General features: G+C 50.4%; 1 long non-coding RNA gene across 1 annotated transcript; it reads left to right on the top strand.

The window, feature by feature from the left end:
• The first annotated feature begins 2,300 nt into the window (after positions 1-2,300).
• LOC103351728 (uncharacterized) lies at positions 2,301-6,208 on the top strand. Its single transcript, XR_519431.5, has 3 exons — positions 2,301-2,592; positions 2,988-3,054; positions 4,834-6,208. It is a non-coding gene; the product is annotated as an uncharacterized LOC103351728 (long non-coding RNA).
• The last annotated feature ends 1,249 nt before the right edge of the window (positions 6,209-7,457 follow it).

The raw sequence follows: 7,457 nt of genomic DNA, 5'->3' as shown, positions 1-7,457 counted from the left end.
TACCTCAATGTTTATTGCAGTCATTTCACAATAGCTAAGACATGGAATCAGCCTAAATGACCATCAACAGAAGACTGGATAAAGAAATTTTGGAATTTGTACAGTGGCAAAAAAAAAAAAAAAAAAAAAGAAAAGAAAAAGAAATCCAGTCATTTGCACCAAAATGGAGGAATCTGGAAAACATCTTGCTGAGTGAAATAAGCCAGTCCCAAAGGGACAGTTCCTGTCGAGGAACAACTTATTACTTTATTCCTTTTAGTATTTTCTTTTGCTATTTAATACCATTGGTTGAACTCTTTAACACAAAATTATTCTTTGGTGTTTAACTGAAGTTGATCCCTGTTAAAAATAAGTGTGGGAATAAGAGAAGGAGGAGATGTACGGTTTGGCACATGCTCATAGGACTTACCTCTAATGGTAGAGCTGGAAACATGCCATGGGATTCCAAATCCTGTTAAGTTGGCATGTGCCAATGCCATCTTACTACTTAAAGTGATCAGTTAAAGTTCATAATTGATCCTAAAGATAGGATTAAGTGTCAAAGAGATCACATATCTAAGACCAGTGTCCGCTAATAATAATTGATAGAATTAAAAGGAGAGAATGATCCAACAGGGGAAGCGGGATACACAGCAGACTCACAGAATGCCAAATGCCATAAATAGCACTCTGGTCTCGGAATAAGCCCTTAAGGCATTTGGATCCAGCTAAAAAGCTCAGGAGAGTTTCTCAGGCATGGAAAGCCAAGACACTGTGGCAAAATATGACCCAAATGAAAGATCTCTGGGGCCGGTGCTGTGGTGCAGTGGGTTAACGCCCTGGCCTGAAGTGCCGGCTTCCCATATGGGCGCTGGTTCAAGATGTGGCTGCTCCACTACCAATCCAGCTCTTTGCTATGGCCTAGGAAAGCAATAGAGGATGGGCCAAGTCCTTGGGACCCTGCACCCGCGTGAGAGACCTGGAAGAAGCTCCTGGCTGCTGGCTTCAGATTGGCACAGCTCCAGCCATTGCAGCCATTGGGGAGTGAACCATTGGATGGAAGACCTCTCTCTCTCTCTCTGCCTCTTCTCTCTCTGTGTAACTCTGACTTTCAAATAAATAAATAAAGCTTAAAAAAGAGAAAGAACTCTGTGAGTGAGATCCCAGTGGAAAGAACAGGCCATTGAAGAAGGAGGTACCTTTCTCTGAAGGGAGGAGAGTACTTCCATTTTGATTATGGTCTTGTCTAAATAAGGTTGGAGTTTGTGAACTCAAGAGGCTTCCATAGCCTTGGCAGCTCATGGCAAGAGCCTCAGGTAATTACTGACATCATAAATAAGAGTTTCAGTTTTTTTTTTTTTTTTGACAGGCAGAGTGGACAGTGAGAGAGAAAGAGAAAGGTCTTCCTTTTGCTGTTGGTTCACCCTCCAATGGCCACTGCAGCCGGTGCACCACGCTGATCCAAAGGCAGGAGCCAGGTGCTTCTCCTGGTCTCCCATGGGGTGCAGGGCCCAAGCACCTGGGCCATCCTCCACTGCACTCCCTGGCCACAGCAGAGAGCTGGCCTGGAAGAGGGGCAACCGGGACAGAATCTGGTGCCCTGACCGGGACTAGAACCCGGTGTGCCGGCGCCACTAGGCAGAGGATTAGCCTGTTGAGCCACGGTGCTGGCTAGGAGTTTCAGTTGTTAAACAACAACAGGAGTCATGTGCACTTATTCCCCATGTAGGATCTCTGCCCTTGTTGTGTTGTACTGTGTGAATTAATGGTAAAAATAATCTTCAAACAGTACTTTATAATTTGTGTGTCTGTGTGGGTGCAATCTGTTGAAATCTTTACTTAGTATATATTAAGTCGATCTGTATATAAAGATAATTAAAAATTAAACTTAATGAAGAATGGGATGGGAGAGGGGGTCGGAAATGGGATGGTTTGTGGGTAGGAGGGTGGTTAAGGGGGAAAAACCACTATAATCCAAAAATTGTACTTTTGAAATTTATATTTATTAAATAAGTTTTCTTAAAAAAACGGGTGATGTCATAGAAACTAAAATTATGATTGTGGTTAGCAGAGACTAGGTAGGGAAGTGAAGAGTGATTGGGAGAGATTGATTGATGAGTGCTAGGTTGTGGCTAGATAGGAGTAAGACGTTCTTGGGTTTGATTGACAGTAGGGTGAAGATAGATAATGTTAATTTACTGTATGTTTCAGTCAATAAAAAAACCTTAGTATTTTTTGGATGTTTTCACTAAAAATGGATGGTAAGTGCCTGAAAGGATAAATATATTTACACTGAATGAATATTATACCATTAACAAAGCATGACATAGTAGCTCATAAACACATGTAATTTTTGTATCTCTGTTAGATTTTTCAAATAAAAAGATTTTAAAATTATATTGTTTCAGGAGGATTCCAAGGCAACAGATGCACTGCTTTAGAAGAGGGGAAAATAGCAGAAAAAGGGAAGGAAACGCATTCCCAGGGAGCAGTGGGGAGAAATCTCCAGTGGGAATTGTACAGAAGGAAGAGGGATGCTGTGGATCGACGTGGGTGGTCAGATGTGCAGGAATGAACTCGGAGGGAACACAGCATGCAGCCGAGCACTGAAGGGTAAGCATGCTTTGGAGACTGATGTGAGGGCCCACAGCTGATGACATGGCCAGAGGGAGGGTGAACTGTTTGTCACTCCTGCGGGTGACCTTGTGATGTCTCTGAAGTCACTTATCCCTGTAACTTCCCAGAGGCCCTCCAAGAATGGCCTGGCCACCTGCTCAAGCTGGAGCACATACAGCCCTGACTGTGCCAGGAGGAGGCAGAACAGCAAAAGGGCTGTGATCTGTATGGGGAGCATCCATTTAGAACCCTTTCCCGTCCCCAAAAACATGGAAGAAAAGATGAACAGGGGTTGGGGAGGGTGCCGTGCCCATGGTCCCCAGGGGGAGTCTGAGGGGCCCTTTCTGCACGCAGCCCCCAATCCTCCTTTAAGCTCACTTCTGTTTGCACAGGTACCGTTGGAAGGCCAGGCTGGGGCCAGGTGACCCAGTGTCCTGAACTCTTGCAGAGAAACCCAAGGTAGGTGGTCCTCCTCTGTCCACTGCTGAACCCAGGTCACAGTTGGACTCCTTGCCCAGCTCCAACCTGCGGCTTTCTGAGTCTACACCTGGCCAATCCTGTACACCATAATGTCAAGGTCTTTGGCCCTCGGGGTGGGAACTTGTTCTCCATTGGCAATTCAGGTGGACATTAGGTGTGGACACTCTCAGCTCTGCCTCAATGCACATCACTAATGACCAGGAACCTCCCTGCTGTGTCACAGATGCCAGAACGTGTGCCTCCTGTACAAGAGCAACTGTGCATGTTTAATCCTCTCCCTCCCTCCTGCTCCTCCCCTCCACAGCCTCATCCCCTCACCACCACTGTGGGGAGCAACTCGGACTAGACTAAGTTACTGGAATTAAGACTTATTCTATGCATCTGCTCTCCCACAATATGGCGCTGGGAGAGGAGTAAACAGCTTCTACGCAGCTGCCTCCAGTTCAACCAATAACCTGCAGGAGCTGATCTTGCTCCTGATTGGAGGAGAGCAGCGTACTCGGTGTGTGGGTAGCAGAGTTGGGATTGGAGGAAGAGGACTATAAAGGAGGAGAGAGACAACATGCACCAGGAACATCCGGATAACATCTGAGCAGCCCCCGAGAGAGCCGGCCGGCGGTGTGCCGCTCCCCCGCGGAAGTGGGGAAAGTGACAGGGGGAGCCGCCCTTCCACGGAGGTGGAAGGATCGGCAACCAACCCGGGAAGGACCAGCAGCAAACCCGGGAAGGGCCGAGCAGGCAAAAGAACAACGCAGGGTCCTGTGTCGTTCCTCTGCGAAGAGGGGGAGTGACACACCACCACACCTACCACCCCTCAAAACACCACCACCCACCACTACCTCCATAACCAGCCCCTCACCAGTCAGCCCTTGGGAACCAGCGCTCCATTCTCAGGTCTAGGAGTTCAGCCTTTGTGCCATCCCCATAGCAACAAGAGGGGACTGTACTTGTCCAGGTGAGATCCACCTGCCATTGAGCTCCATCCAACCATGCCAAGGTGCACACAAGGACCCATACACCACAAAGGACCAATTCCATGGATAAAGTTATGAATTTTTTTTAGATTTTATTTTTTATTTATTTGAGAGGTAGAGTTACAGAGAGAGAAGGAGAGGCAGAGAGAGAGAGAGGTCTTCCATCTGCTGGTTCACTCCCCAGATGGTTGCAATGGCTTCAACTGCGCCGATCCAAAGCCAGGAGCCAGAAGCTTCTTTCGGGTCTCCCATGCAGGTGCAAGGGCTCAAGAACTTGGGCCATCTTCTACTGCTTTCCCAGGCCATAGCAGAGAGCCAGATCAGAAGTAGGGCAGCAAGGGTTGAACCCATGCCCATATGTATTCCACCACTGCAAGCAGAGGCACTACACCAAAGTGCAGACCCTAAAGTTATGATTTTTATTGATGAGAAGCACAAAAAATGCTCAAGCGAATGAGAGCCCTCAGGCAGCACAGCTTGCACACTGAGGTAGGCTACCTGGGGACCACCTTTTGGCTGCGGGGGCCAGGGCCTCTGGCTGGGGCCAGCAGGCAGCAGGCACACAGGAGGAACCTGAGGATCCTCCTGCCAGTCCTCCTGCCCAGCCCCTGCCGGCCCTTGCTCGGGACAGAGGCAGCTGCTGAGGTCCCAGCCTCCTCTGGCTCAGCAGCTGGAACCTCTGGCACCACCAGGTCCCTACTGCTCTTGGGGGAGGGGAGGGAGGGGGTGTCACAGAGACGGGCTTGGGGAGTGTGCTGGCAACAGGGTTCCTCTCCTCTTGCAGCTGTCCAGGGAGTGGAGAGGCAAGCACGGTTGTGGCAACGGCAGGATCCAGCTCGGACCTGGGCTCCAGCTCTGACTCTGACTCTGGCTTGGGCTTGTGCTCCCATGGCCCTGATAGGACGAGCTCCCAGATAAGGAGGGCAGGTACACTCTGGATCTCCCTCAAGGATGTGAGTGCAAGGGTGCCCCACACAATGGCAAGGCTATGCAGTGAGGCTGCGGCCAGAAGCGTGCTCTACCAATGGGGCTGCACCTGCTCCAGGCTCCGTGAGTCCTGATGCACAGACATCTGGCTGGATCCCCCAGGGACAGATGGCACACACAGCGTCTGGCAGCAGACCCAGGCCCGCCAGCTACTCCTGGGCCTCTGGGTCCTCAGGAACCCCCAGGGCTGCACCAGGGTCACCTCCTTGCCCTCGGCTCCTTCCTCTAGGGGGTCAAATGCCAGTGTTCCTGAGCAATTTCTACTGTAGGCCTGTCGCACGGGTCCAGGCTGAGCAGCAGACTCAGGAACCCTCCAGGGCTGGGCTGGCCGTACATGGCAGCTCATAGCTCCCCAGCTGGATGCAGTCCCACAACTTGGCCTGGTCCTTCCCATTGAAGGGCAGGTCCCCTGCCACCATAGCGAAGAGGATTACACCGAAACTCTATATGTCAGCAGCAAATGCAGCATAGGGCTCCCGCTGGAACACCTCCAGGGCGCTGTATTCTGGAGTCCCACAGAAGCCCTGCATCAGCGCACCCCTGGGCAGCTGGCAGCTGAGCCCAAAGTCCACCAGCTTCACATTCAGTTCCGAGTCCAGCATGAGGTCCCTCTGTACCACCTGCCGAGCATGGCAGTGGCCCACTGCCGCCAGGATCAGATGGAACATGGCCATGGAATGAGGCTCGGGCAAGCCTCCCCGCCTCTGCACCGGCTGCTGACCCAACCCACCTCCAGCAGCTCGCTGATGTCTGGTGCCTCAGGAGCTGCATGATGCTGGCTTCTCTCTTCATCTGCCTGGTGCCGAAGAAGCTGCTCTGGTCTTCATGGAACAGCTCAACAGCTACCTGCCACTGGTCGGATGCCTGGCAGACAAGCAGCACACTGCCAGAGCTGCCCCTGCCCAGGACTGACAGCAGCCGGAGATCAAGCTGAGTGCTGGTGTCGACATCCAGGTCCTCAAGGTCTCCCATGCTGGTGTCCCTAACTACACTGTCTGATCTACTCTGTATAAATTGCTTTTCATAAACACTAAGGAGCTACCCTAACTACGATACCTAAGAAAATGCAGGGACAACCAGGGGACTCTACCTGCTGAGCTGACTAAGGTACCACACTAGCTACACTAACTACACTAATGACACACAGTGGCAAGACTGAGTCCTATCTAACCAAAACAGAAAACAAAACCCAGAAAAACTCCAAAAAAACCAAACACTAAATAACTACACTAACACTAAGAAATCTAGCAGCACTGTCTAGCTAAAGATGCAGGAAGCCAAAAATGAAAAAACCTGCAAAAAAGACAAAATGGGCCAAAAATAAATAGATGGAAAAAAACAAACTAAAACAAAATGGGGAAAAATTAAACAAAGTAGAACAAGAAACAAAAAGAACACTAACAAGCACAAGTGCTAGAAAGATGGGTCCACGTCACACAGGTCACTAAAATAGCTTCATGGTCAAGCAGACAAAAACCTGGGCCGGGCATGGGGAATTCTATCACCATAGGGCTCCTGAAGAAGTCAGAGCAAGAAAGGGACCAATGGCAGTCCAGCAGGGATGGCATGAATTTGTATTTCATGACAGTTGGGCATTATGAAGTCAATTCCTGCCCAGCCCCCACTGCAGCTGCCTGAGTCCACACCTGGCCAATCCCATACACTGTGATGTCAGGAACCTTGGCCCTCGGGGGTGGAGTCTTGTTCTCCATTGGCAACGCAGGTGGACATTGGGTATGGACACACTCAGCTCTGCCTCAATGCACATCACTAATGACCAGGACATTCCTGCTGTGTCACAGATCCATGGACCCTCCTTCCTGTGCAGGAGCAACCGAGCAGGTTTGAGCCTCTCCCTCCCACCCTCTACTCCCTCCCCCTCCACAAGCCCCACCATGCTCACCTCCCTCACCTCCACCCCCCTAAACTCCCACACCCCAGACACTCCCACCTTCCATTCACCTCACAGCAGTAGCCTAGCCAACTGAGAAAATAATGTTCTCTCTCCATGCACCCTCACAGAGTCTTTGAAAAGTTAATGGAAAATGCATGAATGAATAAAAAATATGAATGATGAATAAAAAAATCTCTGTATGGATTTCAAAATTTTCTCTCACCAAAATAATCTTGTCTTTAAATTTCATTTGGCTACATTTTTTAAAGCCCTTGTATTTAGAACAGGGGTTCAGGGCCGGCACCACGGCTCACTAGGCTAATCCTCCACCTTGTGGTGCTGGCACCCCGGGGTTCTAGTCCCGGTTGGGGCGCCGGATTCTGTCCCGGTTGCCCCTCTTCCAGGCCAGCTCTCTGCTGTGGCCAGGGAGTGCAGTGGAGGATGGCCCAGGTGCTTGGGCCCTGCACCCCATGGGAGACCAGGAGAAGCACCTGGCTCCTGCCATCGGATCAGCGCAGTGTGCTGGC

The sequence above is a fragment of the Oryctolagus cuniculus genome, chromosome 21, assembly GCF_051225735.1.
Source record: "Oryctolagus cuniculus isolate XC-2025 breed Fujian yellow rabbit chromosome 21, ASM5122573v1, whole genome shotgun sequence".
NCBI lineage: Eukaryota > Metazoa > Chordata > Mammalia > Lagomorpha > Leporidae > Oryctolagus > Oryctolagus cuniculus.
Note: the sequence above shows the minus strand (reverse complement) of the source record. Positions and strands in the feature narration are given on the sequence as shown.